The sequence below is a fragment of the Canis lupus genome, chromosome 21 (assembly GCF_011100685.1).
Source record: "Canis lupus familiaris isolate Mischka breed German Shepherd chromosome 21, alternate assembly UU_Cfam_GSD_1.0, whole genome shotgun sequence".
Classification (NCBI taxonomy): domain Eukaryota; kingdom Metazoa; phylum Chordata; class Mammalia; order Carnivora; family Canidae; genus Canis; species Canis lupus.
Window position 1 is genome coordinate 13,454,876 of NC_049242.1, and position 21,223 is coordinate 13,476,098.

General features: G+C 39.7%; 1 long non-coding RNA gene across 6 annotated transcripts in view; it reads right to left on the bottom strand.

The window, feature by feature from the left end:
- The window catches only part of LOC102157195, a 116,831-nt gene that overhangs the window by 39,307 nt on the left and 56,301 nt on the right, over positions 1 to 21,223 (bottom strand). For 2 of the 6 annotated variants that reach the window (XR_005375540.1, XR_005375541.1), the window contains exon 4: positions 9,462 to 9,708. The exons of 2 other annotated variants lie outside the window; for them this stretch is intronic. This is a non-coding gene — a long non-coding RNA (uncharacterized LOC102157195). Of the gene's footprint in view, positions 1 to 9,281; positions 9,709 to 10,687; positions 10,772 to 21,223 lie in introns of those variants that run through there. 2 more of the 6 variants (XR_005375539.1, XR_005375544.1) reach the window with 2 other exon arrangements.

Below are 21,223 nucleotides of genomic sequence, written 5' to 3' on the forward strand. Positions count from 1 at the left end.
AAATTACTCTAACCACAACAGCAGCATATTTCCTTTCATTGATAAAAGGGATCTTGTGAAACCTTGGACTGATTATCAGTGACTGGAGCTCAACATGAGGGTGAGGTGTAACATAGCCACACAGGTAGTGTCCTTATATTAGTCATGTCTGCTCATTGTCTGAGACTCTGTGATATCTTGCCCTGTGTATCCCTGCTGGAATTAAGAATTCTATCTGGACCCCAAATCCATCTGTCCAGTACTAGGAAAAGGAAACAGTTTGAGTTTTATAAGAAGAGCCTTGAACTAGGAGTTTGAATACATTTGCTTGAGTCTCAGCTCTACTATTTAACATACGTGAGATCTTGCCTTGGTTTTCTCATTTGTGAAGTAGGAATAGTAATGATTAATTTCCTATTTTGGGTTTATGATCATTAAATGAAATACTGCATGTGGGGTGTCGGGAAGGCCCACAGAGATCTGGCCTATTCATAAGTGAGCCATGTTCTTGTCCATTGCCCTTTCTACAGAGATCCATCATGACTGGACAGCACCCCAGTCTTTAGAATAATTTTTCTCCTCCCCTCCTCCCCTACAAGGTAAATGAAGAGCAGTTTGGTACGGGGGCAGGAGCATAGACTAGGAATTGGATTACTTGGGTTTGAGTCGTGATTTTATTAACTATTGGCTGTGAGAAAACTGAGTCACTGAGCCTCAATTTCCTCATCTGTTGAGTGGGAATAATATTAGTAGTTATCCTCTAGGGGTGCCATGAGGACTATCTAAATGTATCAATGCTTTATAAATTCTAATGTGCTATACAAAGGCAAGTTACTCATCCAACAAAGTTGTTTGACCATCTGCTATGGGCCAGACATGTGCCAACTGATGAAAATCCAAAGACAGTAAGATATGGTATCCATTAAGCTCACAGTTTGAGGAAGAGATGAAAGCATACACTAGTAATTACAACACAGTGTGGTAAGTGCCATGACAGGTAAGCATCCAGGGGCGCTGTATTAGTTACTCATTGCTACAAAACAAATTACCCTAATACTTAGTAGCTTAAAACAATAAGCATTTATATTATCCCACATGATTTCTAGGAGTCAGGATCTGGGAATGGCTTAGCTGGGTAGTTCATGAGGTCAAGCTGTTGGCCAAGGCTGTAGTCTCTGAAGATTTGAGTAGGGCTAGAGAATCCAATTCCAAGTTCACCCATGTGACTGTTGGCAGGAGGTTTCAACTCCTTGCCATGTGAACCTCTCCATAGATCTGCTCAAGACTTGGCTTTCTCCAAGGAAAGTCATAAAAGAGAAAGAGAGCATGTGTGAGAGAGCACCCAAGATTATAACCTAATTTTAGATGTGCCATGCTATCACTTCTGCCATTTTCTATTGGTTACAAAGGACAGCCATGATATAATGCATAAGGGGAATATACCAGGGTATAAGTTGCAGGAGGTGGGGATCACTGGGAGCCATTTTGGATGCTTGCTGCCACAGGTACTAAATGCACTGGGAGAGAGGAGCCTGGAAAATTGTCTAGAGCTTAAGCTCAGGTGTATTTTTACTGCTTCTTTTAATTTCTGCTGGATGCTGGACTATTAAGAGAAGACATCCCTTTCTATCCAGATTACTCTGCTATTAAGTGGAAATGACATTGTACAAAGTATAGAGCAAACATAGAACTATCAAGAAGTGGTAGTGACTCATCAAAATAAAAAGCTTCTGCATAGCAAAGGAAGCAATTAACAAAACTAAAAGGCAACCTCCTAAATGGAAGAAGATATTTACAAATGAAGTATCCAATCAAGGGTTAGTATCCAAAATATATAAAGAATTGATACAACTCAACACACCAAAAAACAAATAATCCAACTAAAACATGTGCAGAAGACATGCATAGACATTTTTCCAAAGAAGACATCTAGATGGCCAATAGAATCATGAAAGGATGCTCAACATCACTCATCATCAAGGAGATACAAATCAAAACTACAAAATATCACCTCACACTTGTCAGAATGGCTAAGGTTAACAACACAAGAAAACAACAGGTGTTGGTGAGGATGTGGAGAAAAAGAAACCCTCATTCACTGTAGCTGCAAATGCAAACTGGTGTATCCACTGTGGAAGACAGTATGGAATTTCTTCAAAAAGTTAAAAATAAAACAACCCTGTGATCCAGTAATTGTGCTACTGGGTATTTACCCCCAAGATACAAAAAAAAAAACTAATTCAAGAGGATACGTGCACCCCTATGTTTATTGAAGCATTATTTATAATAGCTCAATCATGGAAGCAGCCCAACTGTCCATTAAAAGATGAATAGATAAAGAAGTAATTTACATATATACAACATAATATTATCCAGCCATAACAAATATGGAAATCTTGCCATTCACAACAACACGGATGGAGGTAGAGAGTATAATGCTAAGCAAAATAAGTCAGGCAGAGAAAGACAAATACCATATGATCTCACTCATATTAGGAATTTAGTAAACAAAACAAACAAGCAAAGAGTAAAAAGAGAGAAAGACAAACCAAGAAACACTCTTAACTACAGAGAACAAACTTATTTACAAAAGGGGAGGTAGGGTGATGGGTGAAACAGGTGATGGGATTAAAAAGTACAATTATAATGATGAACCCTGAGTAAGGTATAGAAATGTTGAACCACAATATTTACACTTGAAACTAATATGTATAAAAAAAGAAACTAATATGTAGTTTAACTATACTAGAATTAAAACAAAAAACTTAATAATAATAATAATAATAATAATAATAATAATAATAATGAAGTGGTAATGACTTTGCTGGTGGGAGCATTTTCAGAGCAACTGCACCCTGGTGAGGTCAGTTCCCTGAAATCCCTAATATAGCTCTTAAAGTTCATAGCCTTCCCAGTGCTGACCAATAATGACTAGTACCTACCCCTATTACAGTGCAACTCACATTGTACCCCAATTGTGGTTTACATGTCTCATATTCCTTTAAACTGCCCTAAGTAGGCAGAGAAATTGTCTGTCTGGTACACAGTTTGTCCCACATCTAGCATCATGCCTGGCACTGTGCCTAACTATTTGATAAAAGAATTAACAGAAATTGAATAAATATAGGATATACTGTACATGTCATAAGGTCCATGCAGGTAAGTAATTATCATGACATTTAAGAAGCTATGTTATGGGGGATCCCTGGATGGCTCAGCGGTTTAGTGCCTGCCTTCCACCTAGGGGGCATGATCCTGGAGTCCCTGGATCGAGTCCCGCATCAGGCTCCCTGAAGGGAGCCTACTTGTCCCTCTGCTCCCCCCCCACCCGCGTCTCTCATGAATAAATAAATAAAATCTTTAAAAAAAAAAAAAGAAGCTATGCTATGTGTTTCCTGAATGTCAAGTCCTATGCTACATGCTTTACATATATTACATCATTTAACACTCAACACAGTCCTATGGTAGGCATTATTAACCCATTTAACATATGAGGAAACTAAGGTTACACAAGTAGAAAACAGTGGAGTGTAGATTTGATCCCAGGTCTGTCAGACTCCAAAGCCTATTTAACTAATCATATATCTGGTAGCAGATCTTCTCAAATGCACAAATAAAAAATTGCAGATCTCAAGAATTTGGGGTTATTTACAAACAGATAAAAAAATTATAGTCTTAAGGAACAATTTGATCAATATCTAAGAAAACAGGTGTTCCCCCCCCCCCCCCATCAGACATATACACTCCTTATTTTTTTCAGGAAAGCCCAGTTTAAGTCCCACCTCTTCCAGGAAGCCTTCTTTGACTTACAGTGATACTTGTCTCCCTTAAACTCCTGCAGCACTTATGATAGAGCCATTCAGTCGATACTATGTGTAGTCTTGATTTGCAGTATATCCTTTTTATAACTCAGGTCCATGGCTTCCTTCTTAACATAGTGAGGGAGCTAGAATACTTCTTAAAGTCCTTTTCTGACTTGCATATCATAGGAGGTATTTCCTGACTCCCATTTGCACAATTACCTTTTGGCAGGGAGACAACGTGGTTGCATATGGCAGGCCCTCACTGACAGTAGAGCTTTTACTTGATTGTGTTGGAAGGGCCTGCTAACGACCATCTTCTGACTACCCTGTAAGCTCCTGGGAACTCCCTAATGTTCTAGCACCTGACACAGGGCCTGGAACACAGTAGGCTCTCTATAAATGTTTCCTAGATAAATAAATACATGAGTGAGTGAATAAATGAAGTGGTGGTGATGACTAAAACATTAATGAAACCACTGGCATTATTAATGTCATTGGCATTATTAAATTAACATTAGTGGGGCACCTGGGTGGCTCAGTCGGTTAAGCATCTATCTGCCTTTGGCTCAGGTCATGATCCTGGGACTCTGGGGTTCTGGGATTGAGTCTTGCATCTGGCTGCTTGGTGGGGAGTCTGCTTCTCCCTCTGCCCTTCCTCCACTCATTCTCGCTCTCCCTCTCTTTCTCAAATAAAAACTTTAAAAAATACTATTTAAAAAAATAAAAATAAATTAACAGTAGTAATTTCTTTCTTTCTTTCTTTTTTAACAGTAGTAATTTCTTTTGTTTGTTTGGTGCTTTGGCCTTCCCCAGGCAGCATCTCCTTCAGGCCCTTCTCATCCCAGGGCTTTCTGCCCACAGAACCACTATGGATCATTTAAAATTAGAATGGATAGAGCTACAGCTGTCTACAGACACATGGGCAAACTTTAACTTGGCTTGTTCTAGACGGCCTGCCAAGTCATCACCCTTCTGTTTGGACTCAATTACCACATTCTGACTGCAAGATACTTTCATAACACGAGGCAATGCCCTTGCCTACAGCTTTATTTGTACTGGTTACATATGTGATCTGCTTGCTTTTTGGATGCCATCACTCATCTCTGGCAGTTGGGGAGGTTTATGACTTCATTTCAGCAGTAGCATCTCTTCTGGGTCCCACGGTCAGCGGGAACTCTCCAGGAAGCTTCCTACAGCAGCTGCTTCCATACAGGGAAATAGGATAATAGGAACCATCCTACTGATCTTCATCAATGCCTTGGATAGGACCTTTACTTGTTTAACCTTTTCTCTGTTTTCTGCCTTACCAATGGGAAGGAATAGTGCACTGGTAAAGAGCATGGGTTTTGCAATAAGAGCTGGATTTTCATCTTGGTTCTGCCTCTTATTAGCTATGTATCTTGGGTGAATTACGTCTTTGAGCCTTGACTTTCTCATTTGTAAACAAGGACTACTAATATTATCTCCCTTATAGAGTTGTGAGGATTGAGGTCATGCTGCCAAGAGTTTAAAATAAAGCTTTCAAATAATATGCCCTCAATCAATGTTAGCTATCATAATTCACTATTATTTAGTGTGTCCACTGCTCACACTGAGGATAGAATGGGTAGTGAGAGGCTGCATCATCATCATCATCAACATTTTGATGGAAGGAGAAGGAAATTTGGATATACTGAATGCTGGCCTGAGAGCTTTACTTACCTGAATCCATTTAATGTTTAGAAGGACTCCAATTTTACAGAAAAAGCTCAAGAGATTAAGGAATTTGCTTGACATCACATAGCCTGGGTGAAGAGCATGAGTTCCTAACACAATTTCTTTCCCTGTTCCCCACAGAATGTTCTGGGGCCCATGGGAGGCTTTCATTTGGTCTTTCTCAGTGATGAATATCCATGCACTTACCTTGACACCCTTCTTCATGCTGAGAACTAGAACTTCTGGGTACATTTAGTCTCTTACTTCCTCAACTGGCCCCAAGATGTTCTGTGAGTCCTGCTCTAACTTCTCCTTTCCACTCAGCTCACATCAGTCTGGTTTCCTGGCAAACCTTTCCTGTTTGTCTGGATCTATGACTCTCTTCCTTTCTGTACCTAGCCATTTCATTTTCACAGCCTCAGCTTACCCTGTGCTTGGGACCGGTAACAGTACCCCAGGCCAGGCTGGCTCAGCTGCGTACAAAGGGTGGGGTGGAGAGGGTGGGAGGAAGTGTGGGGAGTGTGGGCAGTGCAGAAGGCGGCTGAGCTGAGGGTGGGGAGTCCAGGAGAAAATCAGGGGGCTGTAAGGGCAGATAGCATGCCTGAGGATGCTGCTGTGGCAACTGAAAAGTTGGAAGTACTCTGCCAGGAGATGTGGCAGATCTCGGTGGGAGCAAAGGCTTCAAGCCTTGAACTCAGGGGAGTCACGGTAAGGCAGGCTGAACACTAGGTTTGAAGTTGGTATCATAACAGGAGTTCAGTTCCAAAAGGATCCAAAAACGGAGTGGGATTCGGGATTTATGGACAGGCCTGGTTTTTGACAGTCTATTTGTAATAATAATCCATTCGATGGTCCCAGAAATTCCATTATGTTGGCACCCAGATTGCATGTCTCAGGCTGCCTCTCTCACTCAGAAGTTGTACCAAAAATGCTTTGGCAGATGCTGGCTTCTAACTTTTAGTTCTGAAAATGCAGTTGCCATACCTAATCCATATTCCATAATCTAAAATATTTGGAGGAATTATTATAGGCTTTCGCTGGGTTTCATTTTTTCTGACTTCCTTGAATAAATCTTTTTGCCTACCATGTTACCTTTTTTCCCAAATTAAAAAAATATTAACTATACAAGTGCAAACTATAAATATATAAGTATATTCTCTGCAAAAAAAATTTAAATGAGTAGCAAGTGAAAAGTAAGAATGCTGCTCACATACCCCCACTTAACCTCACTTCCTTCTGTATATTATCCTATTTAGTCAGTACTGTAAGATTCTGCTGTAAGTTTTTGTATGCACGTAGGAAGATGCAATAGCATCTAGCATTAGGGGTTGGGGGGCTGACAGGAAGAGCAGACTGCTCTGGTGGGAGGAGTATTTCATCATTGACATAGTTTGTTTCCACTGCTCATGGTGATAATAAGAAGTAGATTAAGTAGATTTTACTATCATTTATTATTGTTTTCATGTTATTCCTTAAAATTATTGTTTTAAATTATCCTGAGTTCATATATTCACTTACTAACTACACCCAGGACAGCCAGCTCCCTCTATTATGCCCTACAGTGGTATGCCACTGTTTACATATGTCCAGTGTACATTCATGTATTTTTTTTTAATTTTTTTAATTTATTTATGATAGTCACAGAGAGAGAGAGAGAGGCAGAGACACAGGCAGAGGGAGAAGCAGGCTCCATGCACCGGGAGCCCGACATGGGATTCGATCCCGGGTCTCCAGGTTCGTGCCCTGGGCCAAAGGCAGGCGCCAAACTGCTGCGCCACCGAGGGATCCCCTACATTCATGTATTTTTTAATGGGATAATCTCTATATATTGTTCAGCAATTTGCTTTTTCCACCTCACCTTCATTTAGCAATATATCCTTGGGATCTTTCCATGATAGCACATAGAACTAGTATAATTCTACCTTTTTTTTTTAAATTAACAGCTACATAGTATTCCATAGTATGGTTGTACTATTACTATCCTTCTACTTATAGATGCTAGGTCCTATAATATTGTTCCATATCAAACACCACAGCATGATTTCTTTCCAGTGGCACAGAATTGGGAGTAGTCTACTGTCTAATATCCTTAGATAACATCTAATATTGCTATATATGATACATGACAGTAAAACTCATTTATCAAGTGCTTAATCTGATAAAGATCTGTTCTAAGCACTTTGCATGTAGTAACTCACTCAATTCTTTGAACAACCCTATGAAATAAGGAGTACATATTATCATCCTCATTTCACTGGAAAGGCATTAAGGTAATTTTACTCAAAGTCCCATAACTAATAAGTGGCTGAGCTAGGATTTGAACATAGCACTCTGACTCCAGGATTTGCACTAATGACCCCACGGTGCTGTACAAGCCTCTTGTGCATTTGTACAAACTCTTCTCCAGGTTAGATAGCTGGAGAGGAAAAACTTTGATACATACTTTCAAGTTGCCCTGTTCAAAATGGAGGTACCAATTGACACTCCCATGGAGTTTGAGAGGGCCAAGTTTACTCATCTTTTACCATCTTGAGGGTAAAAAAAAAAAATTGTCTTGATTTTGCTCCCTCATTGGAAAGCTAGTTTGGCTAGCATGGTATATAATTTTAGGTCAAAATTATTTTCTTTCAAAGTTTGAAGTTATTACTTCATTGCAGTCCAGATTCAGAGTGACCTTTCAGAAGTCTGACAGCCAATTCATTTTTGTTCCTTGTAGGTAACCTGTTTTTCTACTCTGAATACTTTGAGAGTTTTCTCTTTGTCCTTTTGGCTCTGAAACATTCTGAGTGTTTGTCTAAGCAAGCCCCTTTAAAAATGTTCCTTGCCTGCAGCTTAGCAGGCCCTATGAAGTCTTGAGCCTTTCTTTGGGATGGGGAAATTTTCCTTGATTATTTTGTTGTGAATCTCTTCCCCACCAATGTTCAGTTCTTTCCTGGCATTTCTTTCCAATGAAAGGAGGTATTTCTGAATCAATCCTTTGTGTCTCTCTATTACTCTGCTGAGGCTTAGTCAAATACCATATACTGGGTGGCTTACACAATGGAAATTTATTGTCTCACAGTGTTGGGGGCTAAGATCAAGGTGCTAGCCAATTCAGTTTCCAGTAAGGGTTCTCCTTCTGGCTTGCAGACAGCTGCCTTCTGGTGGTGCCCTTGGTGTGTTCTCACACAGCAGAGAGATAGCTGTGCTCTCTTACCCTTTGAATAGGAGCACCAGCCCTATTGAATTATTGAATTAACCTCATTTAACCTTTATCACCTCCTTATAGGATCTATCTTTAGACACAGTCACAACGAGTTTAGGGCTTCAATATATGAATTTCAGGGGAACATACAATTCAGTCCATAGCAGTCTCTCAATTTTTCTCTCAAATTTTCCATTTCTGATTGCTTCCATATATTCAGGGAGATCTCACACTAAGCTGCTGGATAATATCCTCAGTTTTTGCCATATCCATTTTATTATTCATCCCATCTACTACTTTTTTAGTTTTGCTACCATAATTTTTATTTTTATTTACTAAATTTTTTTAAATTTACGTACTAAATTTTTAAAAAATATTTTATTTATTTATTTATTCATGAGAGACACATAGAAAGAGAGGCAGAGACACAGGCAGAGGGAAAAGCGGGCTCCATGCAGGGAGCCCGATGTCAGACTCGATCCCACAACTGTGGGGATCATGCCCTAGGCTGAAGGCGGCGCCAAACCCCGGAGCCACCTGGGCTGCCCTACTAAAATTTTTTTTTTTTAAGAGTTTTATTTATTTATTTGAGGGAGAGAGAGCATGAGCTGGGGGAGCAGCAGAGGGAGAGGGAGAAATACTCCCTGCTGAGTAGGCAGCTTGACCTGGGGCTTGATCCCAGGACTCTGAGATCATGACCAGAGCTGAAGCAGATGCCTAACTGACTGAGCCATCCAGCTGCCTCTCAGTTTGTTTATCTTAATCCTTTTCTTTAGAGCTGTTTGAATTTCCTCAAATACCTGGTGATCCTTGGTTTCTCATCATATCTATGTTTGAAGAATGGGTTAATTTTCAGGTATTTTGTTTAAGTTTCACTTCAGTTTTGAGCAGTCCGTTTCCCCTCTGGTTTCCTTTGGTGAGTGAAGGGTTGCTTGGGACTCTGTGAGTAGGTCATTTTGACTGCAGAATTCCCAGTAAGGTGCTCGGAGCAGACAGAGAGGCGGGCTTGGGGACCACTGTCCTCCCTACTTGGTCCTTCGTCCTTCCCTAGAGCAAAATAAGGAGATCTTTACTTCAGTGAAGGCACAGTTGACAGGCTGGGCAGAACAGCTTTGTCTTTTTCTTCTGTGTCTGTGGAAGTTGGATAGGGTTACTTTTCCAACCCTGCTTTTCCCATAGGCCCTTACACACCAACAGACACCCTCCCCAGACAGGGGACTTCCTTTCTTAGAATGAAGATTTGTGTTTTATTTCACCCTCCTGACCCCTACCCCCCCACCCCACCACCTACCTATGCCTGAACTAAAGTTCCCTGAAGTGGAGGGAAGAGGAGAGAGGTCTGTTGTTCACAGGGCAGTTTAAAAATTAATAACCTTAGTGAGTGCTTCCTAACCCCTTGTATTCTTTCTATGTGCTCCTTCTGAGCAAGGAGATTCTCTGCCCCGACCTTCAAAGAAATTTACCTTAAGAGTGTTTTGGAGGGACACCTGGGTGGCTCAGTGGTTGAGTGACTGCCTTCGGCTCAGGGTGTGTGATCCTGGTCCAGGGATCAAGTCTGGGGATCGAGTCCCACATCGGGCTCCCTGTGAGGAGCCTGCTTCTCCTTCTGCCTATGTCTCTGCCTCTCTCTGTGTCTCTCATGAATAATTAACTAAATAAATAAATAAATAAATAAAACCTTAAAAAAAAAAAAAGTGTTTTGGAATATGTTAATACCCTGCCCTGAGTTCTCTATCTGTTTGACCCTAAGTGCTTTCTATCCAGATTTCTATCATAATTTCTGCCTCCTCTGGTTTGCTGGTGTGGGTAGACTTAATGATTTTAAAAGCTGTCTTTTCTGTCCTTTGAGGAATTTATGGTGGGAGGGTAGATATATGTTCATGCTTAGTTCTCCATTTTGATTTGAATCCTCCTGTTCCATATGATCTCTCCTCTTGATAATGAAATTGCTGACAACAAATTGTGCTGTTGGAATACAGCTCTTTGTCCATTAAAATATTTTCATTTAATAAAAAAGTGCCAGACACTTACATATATTATTGCTTTGAAGTAATTGAATGATATAGGCATCAGAGTCCACATTTGGATGGTTGGTTGGTTGACAAGGGAGCTGAAATTCAGGAAGTTTAACTGAATTAACTGAGGTCAGATAGCTAATAAGAAATAGACCTAAATCTGAATCCAAGCCCACTTTATCCTGCTACATTACTATTTAAATGTCTCTGTTGTATTCATTTTCCCTAGTTTTCAGTATGTTTATCTTTACTTCCCCCATTAATATACACATGCCTTGAGAGTAAGGGCCCTGGCTAGAGTTCATTATTTCCATTGTGAGGTGCCTGACTTTGTGTTTTACAAGCAGCAGTTTAAATTTTGTAAACCAACTTGATAAAACAACTAATTACAATATTTTATGATAACAACATACAGCAACTGTACATTATAGGGGTAGAAATGCTTTATTTGGGATCTTTAAGTGTTTTATTATGTCAATTGAATTAAAGACTTTAGCTGCAAGTCGAAATTAAAACTGGAAGAAAGGTCAAAGTTCAGCTCTGGTTGGAGTTGTTATGGTAACTCTCTGAGCAATAAGTCGACATAAACAGAAGACAGCACAAGAAGAAAGACCTAAACTGATCTCTAATATTAGCTCTAGTCAATCAATTATCTATTTCAATAGAGCAATATGTTGAAATGATTAGAATTAACATTCTTTCATGTATTCCATTACATTCACTGTCATATCATTCTCTGGAAGTCCATCTCAGGAATAACAAAGTTTCTGAAGGAGACAGAATCATGCTTTGATCTTCCTAAGGATGATATCACCTGGGTTGGTTTGCTCTGATCCCATTTGGTTCATCTATTCATCTATTCATTAGGCACTCATGACTTTGGTTGCATAATAAAACTACCTAGGAACTTTTACCAAATACCATGATCAATTTTCACTCCTAGATGAGTAGAGGCCAGATTCATATATTTTTAAAGGTCCTCAGCAATGATGATGAATACGAGAGTTGAAAAACTACTAGCCCATGATATATTACAAATTGTGTTAACCACTGGGGATACAAATAAAAATAATAATTGCTAATATTTATTGAGTTCATAGTATATATCAGGCACTGTTCTATGTTATATGTATCACTACATTTAATCCTCAGAGCAACCCTAAAAGGTAGGTATACTCCAATTTATAGGTGAGGAAACTGAGACACAGGGAGATTAAGTAATTTGGCCAGAGTTATACATTTAGTAAGTGGTGGGATCCAGTCCTGGAATCCATGCACACGGCTCTATGAACTATCAGTAGTATCATGGTCTAGTAAATAGTAAGATGGTAGATACCTATCAAGAACATCTAACGTGAGAGATGAGAGAAGGAGGTAGGGGCAGGCGGGTTTCCTGTAGGAGTTGGTACCTTAATTAAGTAAAGGAAGAATGGGAACCAGCAAGGAAGAAGAAGAGCTTTTTAGCTTCCTATCTCCCCTGCCTTGCTAAACAACCTGCCTCCTTACCTCCCAGGAGTTCTTTCTTCCCTCTTCCTCAACACTGAAAACACTGGGATGTCCACAATCATCCTTAACACGCTTAACATTTCAACTGGGAAGTCTGAAGTCATGCACAATTACTCATGCAATTTTTCCTCCTGACAATAGGTCCTTCTGTGCGCCTCTCATTCAAATATATAAAGCTCCACTCTGTTGTTGTTTTTTTTTAAAAAGCCTTTGTTATAGGAACAATTCACAAACGTGTCAAACACACATTGGTTCCCCACTCTCTTCTCCTGTCCCCTCACCTGACTGGGAGACTAGAAAACAATCCCCTGGCTTGTCAGGGACCTGCACCCACTTGCTGACTCTGCCCCATGGAAGCGAATCCTGCCTTTCACTTTGCTTCTAGTCAAGTATGGCTCTAAGTTTAAGTTTGAGGTTAACCTCAGGGAGCACTTAGCCATACCTGCCACCCCTCTGTCTGGCCCCATGGACAGGGACAGAGTTTCTGTTGAGGAAAGGGAAATGCTCCTATGCTGCTAATTAACTGTGGGAGGAGAGGAAGCTCTCTCCAGACACCAAAAATGCCAAGGACCAACATTATAAAAAACAGTTTTTGTACTAGCCAGCCCCATCATTCAGCACTGGCTAGCCTGGGGCTGGAGGGAAAAATAACTCCTCCTGCAGTCCACAGGGTCCCTGCATCCCAAATGGATGTCTATGGAGGCCGTGCCCTGAGAGAATGTCTGCTGGGGGTCAGGGTCTCATGAACAGGGATGGAAGCCAACTGCCCTTAAACCACAGGAAGCGACCTGAAGCTAGCATGCTTATGGATGATTTGGGAGTCTTTGCTAGAACAGCCATAGGCCTGTTGAGTAAGTGAAAAGGTGAGGAGTGCAGGCCTGTTGAGGTATGAGGCAGAACTGTAGGAGATTGCCCCAGAGTCTGCATAATCTCACCAAAGCAGGCCACTTTCCCACCCTGTGCTTATCAAACTAGGTGCCAAGCCTCACTTTGAGCACAGGACTATCTGCAATGTAGAGAAAGAAGTGTCACCATCTGGTCTTCCCAGTTCTCTTAGACTTGGCTGCTGCAGGCCCAAATAGAGTCTGCAGCATCTGGGAGTCTTGGGTCCAGAGGGTGAGCCTAGGGGAAGGGTTGAGTTGCTGTGAAAATTGGATTTGGCCATAGGCTGGGAATTGGAGACTTTCACAAACAGGAAGGCAGTAGGGCCATTTGGCTGCAACTTTAAGCTCAAGTGGCTTCAGAATTTGGCTGCTGATCAGTGTAGGGGAATGAGGTGAAACCTGAGGGTGGCCCCAAGGATTGAGGACCTTGGAATCTGAAAGCTGCCAGAGCCACATTGCAGTTCTTAGAGGGCCTGTTTTCATGGTCTGTCTTACTTTACAGAGCCTGGGACAGATTCCCAAGACGCTAAATTGCCAAAACCAGGAAGTCAGGGTACTAGGATTTCATACTAGGCATGTTTCCCAGTCTCTCACTCCAACATTTCTGCATCTGGGCAGACAAGGGGAAAATTCTTCCATTATAATACCACATGTACAGGATCCTTGGCAACTATGTGTGTGGTGGCACATCTTTCTTTTCTTCCCTCCTGTTGATATAGGCTCTCTTTATAGACAACTCAAGTGTAAGAGCTGAAAAAATTTTATAAGCCATGTCGACCAATTCTTTTGACAGGAAAGGAAACAGAAAACTGGAAAGAAAGGATTGGCACAAAGGCACACAGCTAGTTAATGAAGCCAGGTCTTCTGACAACCAGTCCAGAGCTTTTTCCATAATAACACACCCTTTATAACAAATAACATTTGTGTATCAGGGGCTCCTGCCCATTCCCTATTCTGTTTCCCATTTTACTTACTTCCATGCATAGGACTTTAAACTGAACCTTGTATATGGTAAAGTGACCTTCTGAAAAGTTTCTGCTTTTGGTATACTGACCAAAAAATTTTGGGTTAGAAAGAAGTCATGGCCAGAGATTTTCAGTGTGAAACACAGGCCAACCAGGGTGGAAGAGCAAATTCCTGGATTCTAAGGCCTTGCTGCTCAAAGTTATCCATGGACTAGCAGCCTGGGCATCATCTGGGAGTCCCATCCTAGACTTTGCACTTTCACCAGATCCCTAGAGAATCCAAATACACACTCAAGTCTAAGCAGTACTACTTTTAGGTAAGACTCTGCAAAAAGTCCTCCCCTTCCCCTTCCTGCCCAAATGCTTAACTTCCCACCCCTCCTGCTCCTCCACCCCTCTCTCCTCATTCCTAAATGCAGCTATCTTATTCAGCCTCTTACAGAAATTTAAAGCCATGGTGGGGTGGGGGTGGTGTTATATTTTAAAAGGGGACTTATTTTTTTAGAAAAATAAAATGTAGCCAATTCAAAAGAACTTTTGCAGCTCCAATGTCATGTTGTTAATGTAGAAATATAAACATCTACTATGTTTATATTGGCTTGCTCGTAAAATCATCATCTTTGGTTATATTTAGGAACTTGATGGCTTGGAAAGTATACTGAAAAACTCTGAGAACAAAAATATTTTTCCCCTTAACTCTCTGGAAAAAAAAAAAACCTCTTAAAAAAAAATCCTCAAACATCTTTTCCTACTTTCTTATTCCCATCCACCATTACACATTTCCTCCTCTTACCTTTCTCCCAGTTCAACTCTCTCATTTTGTTTACATGTTTTAAAATGGAATTTTTCTTCTTACGTACTTACACCTTAGAGAAAAATTAGGACATACAGAACTAAAAGAAAATCAGAATCCCATTGATTTGTAGAAACAACTATAAACCTTTTATAAAGCATCATCTCAAACTTTTTGTGTATGTATTTGTTACAAAAATGGGATAATTCAGAACATTATAATTAGTAAGTAGTTCCTTTTAAATGGAACTATAAATTAACTTCTTTATACTTGTGAATATTAAAATAAATATTTTATTAAATTCTGCTATGTAGATATTACCATGATTGATTTAATAAAATTTCTATTGCTGGATGTTTAGGTAGTTCAAACTTTTCACTGCTAAACACAGCACTGCACTTAATGATTTTCTTACCTTAAAAAATTATTTCATTAAATCATAAATGCACTATTACATTTGTGAAAAAAATTTCGATACAGAAAACAGTATTTTTGACCATCATTCCCAGTCCTTGTTCCTATCCCAGCCTCCCAGGAGTAACCACTGTTACCAGATTTGTATATGTTCTCCCAGACCATGTTTTATTCATTTAGTGCATATGCACTATAAGAAATAAATTACTACTTCAGTTTGTTGGTTCATTGATGGTTATTTTTTACACCAATGGTATAAGACCTATCATTTCTTCAAATTGCCTTTCTCACTTAAACAATCGATTTTGGAGTATTTTCTGTATTAATACTTATAAATCTACTTCATTTATTTTAGCTGTTGGTAGTATTTTGTGTCATGAATAGAACATGATTTATTAGCATGTGTTTCATGAATTGACTTTTAGACTATTTTCACTTTTTGTCTCTTACAAAAAATATGCTTATACATGCTTCTTTATGTACACATATGAGTGTGTCTTTAGGGTAGATTCAGAGAAGTGGCATTGTTGAATCTTAGGATCACTGACTTCTTTCTATGTATGAATGAGAGGAAAAATTCTTTTGAGGATCCTGGAAGAAAAAGCATAGCTCTTAAAAACCTGAAAAATGATTTCCCCCTAACTTTGTTCTTGGCTTCCAATATTATCTTGAGGTTTCTAGCTAGGGTGGATGGATATGGAGAACAAGGATATACCAGGCTTCTTGGGAAAAATAACAAGCAGGTTTGGCTGAGTTTAAGATACTGTCTTACAGAAGAGGAGAGTGCCTCTGTGCACAGCAGATGAGGAGTGCTCTCCCACTTCTCTGGTTCCAGCTGCCCTGTTCCCAACGCAGCTCAGTGAATCCAACTGTCAACCCAGCTTCTGATGGGTGCACATGGGATACGGAGCATAGCATTAGGTGTTATTAGGGTTTCAGTAAATGACATGGTCTCTACCCTTGTGAAGGAGAACAGACAGCTACTCATGGGGAGATATATTAACACTTACAAGCTATACACTATACTACTAAGTAAAACTTAGTGTCAAGAAAACTGAGTACAGCCACCAATACTGCTGAGTGAACACTAAGCCTTCTGTACCTTTCACCTGGATTACTGCCTCAGGTTTTCCCTTGGTCTCATCTACAATCTCTCCCTTTCAATCTATCTAGATGACTGCTGATAAAGTAATTTTAAAAAGTCAATTTTATGGCATCTGTGATCCTATTCATTCCCTACTCTTATTGTCTGGTAAGCTTCCCCTCATCCTTTAAGACTCAGATCAAAAATGTTATCATAATAGGGGCTCCTGAGTGACTCAGTTGGTTGAGCATCCAGAGCCTTGATTTAGGCTCAGGTCATGATATCAGGGTTGTCAGATTGAGCCCCGTTTTGGGCTCTGCACTCTTCACAGAGTTTGCTTGAGATTCTCTCTCTTTACCTCCCTCTACAGCTCCCCCATGCTCATGTACTCTCTAAATAAATAAATGAAATCTCTAAAAAAAACACTATTTTGGTGGTAATCATTTGTAATATAGAAGTCTGTGAAATCAACACATGGTATATCTTAAATTCACGCAATGTTATATGTCAATTATATATCAATAAAGCTGGGAGTAAAAGATTCAGCTCAAACTTTTCATTCAACATATATTACTCAACATGTATTAAGCACATACTATGTGCATATCACTTCTACTAAAAATTTCCCAACTGTAGGCTCTGTAACTCTCTCCTTGTTTCTTTTCTTGTAGTAGACTCTACTTTACTTTTTATGTATGTATGCATGTATGTATTTTCTTCCATCCCTCTTTATTTAAAAAATTTAAATTGGAGTATAGTGGACACATGATGTTACATTAGTTTCAGGTGTACAGCATAGTGATTACTTATTTATTTTCCTAACCTATGTCTACCCCAAACTGTGAATTCTTAAAGTACAGAGTCTCTATCTTTCCATCTCTGAACCCCCAATACCTAATACTGATGCTGGGCATATGGCTGATGCTTAATAAATGTTTGTTCAACAAAAACAATGAATAAATCAGTTTCCCAGAAGTGTGTATACTGGTTATCAGAGTACTTTAAAGATCTGCAGGTTAACTTTTGCTTAGAGAGAGAAGAAACTGTGTTAGGTAGCAAGAGCAGAGATAGTCTTTGAGGTGACTTGTCCTAGATCCTGAAACTGGTAGAGGGAGGAGCTGTACTTACCCGGGTCTAAGTCTTTTCGTTTTGTATTTCAAATGCACAGTCTATATCACTGTTGCAATGTAAAGGGTGCTAAAGAAGTGTTTATTTAAAAAGAGAAAGACAAGCTTTGAAAAAGATCTCAACTTTCCCTAGTTTGGAATTGGACTTTTCAAAGCTCTGATGTAATGCTGCCCCTTGTCTAAAACCCTTCAATGACTTCTCATTGCTCCTGTGTCAAAGTTCAAAAATTTTAACTTGTCTTGCGAGGCTCCCTCTACATGGCCTGGAGAGCGCCTCTTTCTCCAACACCCTTTCACATTGTTCTTCCTGGAGCTCCTTACATTCCAGCCACAGAAGTCATTTCTTTGATCCTCAAGATCATGAAGCTTCTTGATCAGTGATGTTCCCTGTGCCTGGAATACACTCTGCTGCAACCCATATCTACACCCCCTGCTTCACTGCTACTCATCCTTCAGGTTTCAGCTTGGCTGTCACTGCCAAGGGTGGTCTTTTGTCAGCCACACGGGAGGCTAGCTCACCCTATGGTTTGCCTGCACAGCATTCTATCTTTTCCCTTTATAACAGGACTATTGTAACCTGATCGTCAAGTATGTAATCACTGAACATTTGTTTTTCACCCTCGCCTCCTAACTCCATACTCTAAGGTCCATAAGGACAGGATCTGCGTCTGTTGTTTTACCTACATTACTTTACCTAGTTTCACAATCCTGTGAGGTAGACATCCTCATCCCTTATTTGACGGAGGAGAAAACTGAAGGCTCAGAGAGATGTGTGGGTAGAGTCAAGATTTGATCACAGTTCCATATGTATTGCAGAAGGGTTAAAAGGGCTAGAAGTTCATTTATTTGGAATTTGGATTCTCAAGGCTAGAATTTAATAGGATAATAATTCTAGGCATGCCTCTTCTTCTGTATAATAGAGATAATATTACTTACTTTATCTACTTCACAATTTTCTGTAGGATCAAATAAAATAATATATATGACATGCCTGGTAACCATAACACAGTCTACAGATATAAGTGAAATAGTATTTTTTCAAAAGACTCAAGTTGTAACAGCGGCTGCTTATCTGGTCTGCCCACTCTGGGCATCAGTTTCTTCAGTAAAATTGTCAGTTTGAAGATACTGACTCCAAATATCCCTGTATATTATCTAGAGAAGGTTGTTAGCCTGGACTTGTGTTGACAACTAAAAGATTAGTTGAGAATGATAGGATTCATCTTACAGGATGAGAAGTATACATTTAGCTTTGACATAAATAAAAATAAAGCTATAAACAAAAGGCAGCGTGTGTCTAGAATTTAGAATTTTAGTATTGATCACCAGGAACAGATTCAACAGTTAGGCAAGTGCAGTTAATGATTAGCATGAGTGGTTAAGAGCTTAGACTTTGGAGTCAGAGAGACCTAAGTTCAATTCTCTCGGCTCTACAATGACCAACAAGAAGGCCTTGGGCAAGTCACTGAACTCCTTGAAGTTCATTTCTACATCTTTAAAATGTACCTACCCCTCCGACTGTTGTAAGGATTAAAACAAATAATGTAAGTAGGCACTTGGGACATAGGAAACTCTGTATAAATGTGGAGAGTTGTTATTGCCATGTCAGTCTTTCTTTCCTGGCTTGCTGATCCCTCCACACCTATTTGTTCCATGCTGCTTCCATTCCAACTGGAATGATGACTTTCAGGTGTCAGAGTCTTAAACACTAAGGCCAAGAACTCTGTTTCTCCATCTGCAACTGCTCTAAGTAAGGCAAACCTCATATAAAGGGGAAAGCTTTCTTCCCATGTGTTGTGAACAATGAGTCCCACCAGCTTCTTGTACGTCTGGGGAAGCTTTGTTATTTGTGCAGAGGAGCATACTCTTCCAACTGTATTCGAACAACTGCATGTCTCTGCTCAACTACTTTTGAGTGTCATAATAAGGATGGGAGGATTTTATTCTCTCTGGCTTTGGACAGCCAATGGATGTGCAATTTGGAGCTACAACAAAAAGGGGGTTTCATTGTTCAGTCACTCTATGGCTACTATCACATAGGATCAGTAATGATTTGATTCATTATTAACTTTAAAATGGGAGCCTTTCTATAATTTTGAAGTAGGAATCAGAAATTCTAGTAATAGCATTGGATTTTGGTTTGTGTGTGTTTTCACTTAAAATGTACTTATGAGAACTACTATGTTCTATTCTCTGAGGAAGAAAACAAAGATAAATAAGTTCTCTTTTCCTCATAGGAACTGAAATCCTATGTAGGAGATAGAAAAGGACACAAACAATGGGAGGGAGAGAGCAAGTAGGCAAGGAAAGGTGTTCTGAGCATGGTTCCCTTCATTCTGGATTAAGATTCAAGTGTTTAGGGTGGTGTGTATGAGAATAAAAAGAAATGGGCACTTGACTGGGCCTGAATACTGGCACTTGTACTTATTAGTTAAATTAGCTTGAGCAAGCTATTTACCCTCTCTAAACAAGTTTTTTTCATATGAAAAAAGAGAAAAATGCTTATATCACAAGATTGCTGTGAGGATTAATTGAGATAAAGTACGTGCCTGGCATGATACCGGACTAACTGTAGCTAACAAACATTAGCCACTGGAAATATGAGTATAATTAATACAACAAGATGGAGATAGTATTAAAAACTCTTGTCACCATATAGGGTCAGTGGGGCAGGCTTGATGGAAGAGATCTTAATTCTCATTTCAGCAGCATAGCATAGACGTGAAGCACTTCTCAGATATGCAAATGTGAAATCCATCCTGCTAAATATTCACCACTCTTCTGACATAGCAGATGACATCCTGTGGTCACTCCCTTCCCCTACTGAGATATTAGGTGGTGGTTTCATGCTAACCCCACCCAAAATGGTGGATTATCTGACGGTAACAGAGAAACAGGAAGATCAGTGGTTTTAAATGAGCAGAGACCGGGTGTTTTACAGTAAATAACTCTCCCATTTCTATCAGTTCCTTGACCAAATGTTGAACAAATTATGATATAAAATGATAAGGAAGCCAAGACATAGCTTTTGGAAAAGCTGAAAGCCTCTTTGATGTTGGAAGCACATCCTGTCATCCACAGTGTACTGAATAAGATGATGGCTGAAGACAACTTCACGGACAGGATAATTGCTCTAGCAGACAGATGGATGAAAGAAGGGGGCCTGGCACTGTACCTGTAAGTGCAAGTGCACCTTCCTTGATGAAGCTGCTGTTCTGCACTCTAGAATGTCTCATTTGGTTTGCCCAAGTTAAGCAAGTAATCCAGATTTGAATAAACAGTCACTGTGTAGAGGTTAACTCAGATCATTTATTATAAAAATCCTTGATTTGTAGGAAATATGTGGTTTCTAGGAGGAGAAAATGAGACAATCTGTGATATAATGGTTATTATTCATAAGAAAGGCCACTACGGTTTTTGCTCTGTTTCTAAAAGCACTATTTTCATAAGGAAATTATAGCATCCAAAGGTTTATTGGCATTAATGTGGTTGTATCTATGTTTATGATGATGATAATCTTAATAGTGGGTACCATTTTGAGCTTCCAGCTTAGGTCATTGGAAGGGAGAATTCAAACTGGCTTCAAGGAGAGTTTGAACTGAGCTTCAGTTCAAACTGTATGACCCTTAGAGAGCCTCTCATATTCAGTCTCCAGGCTCCATAAAGATAGAGGTCTTTCCTATCATCCTAGGACTGTATTATACTCAGAGTCCAGCATAATGCCCAGTACATGATGAGTGTTACATCAATATTTGTTGAAATATTTAATTCAAC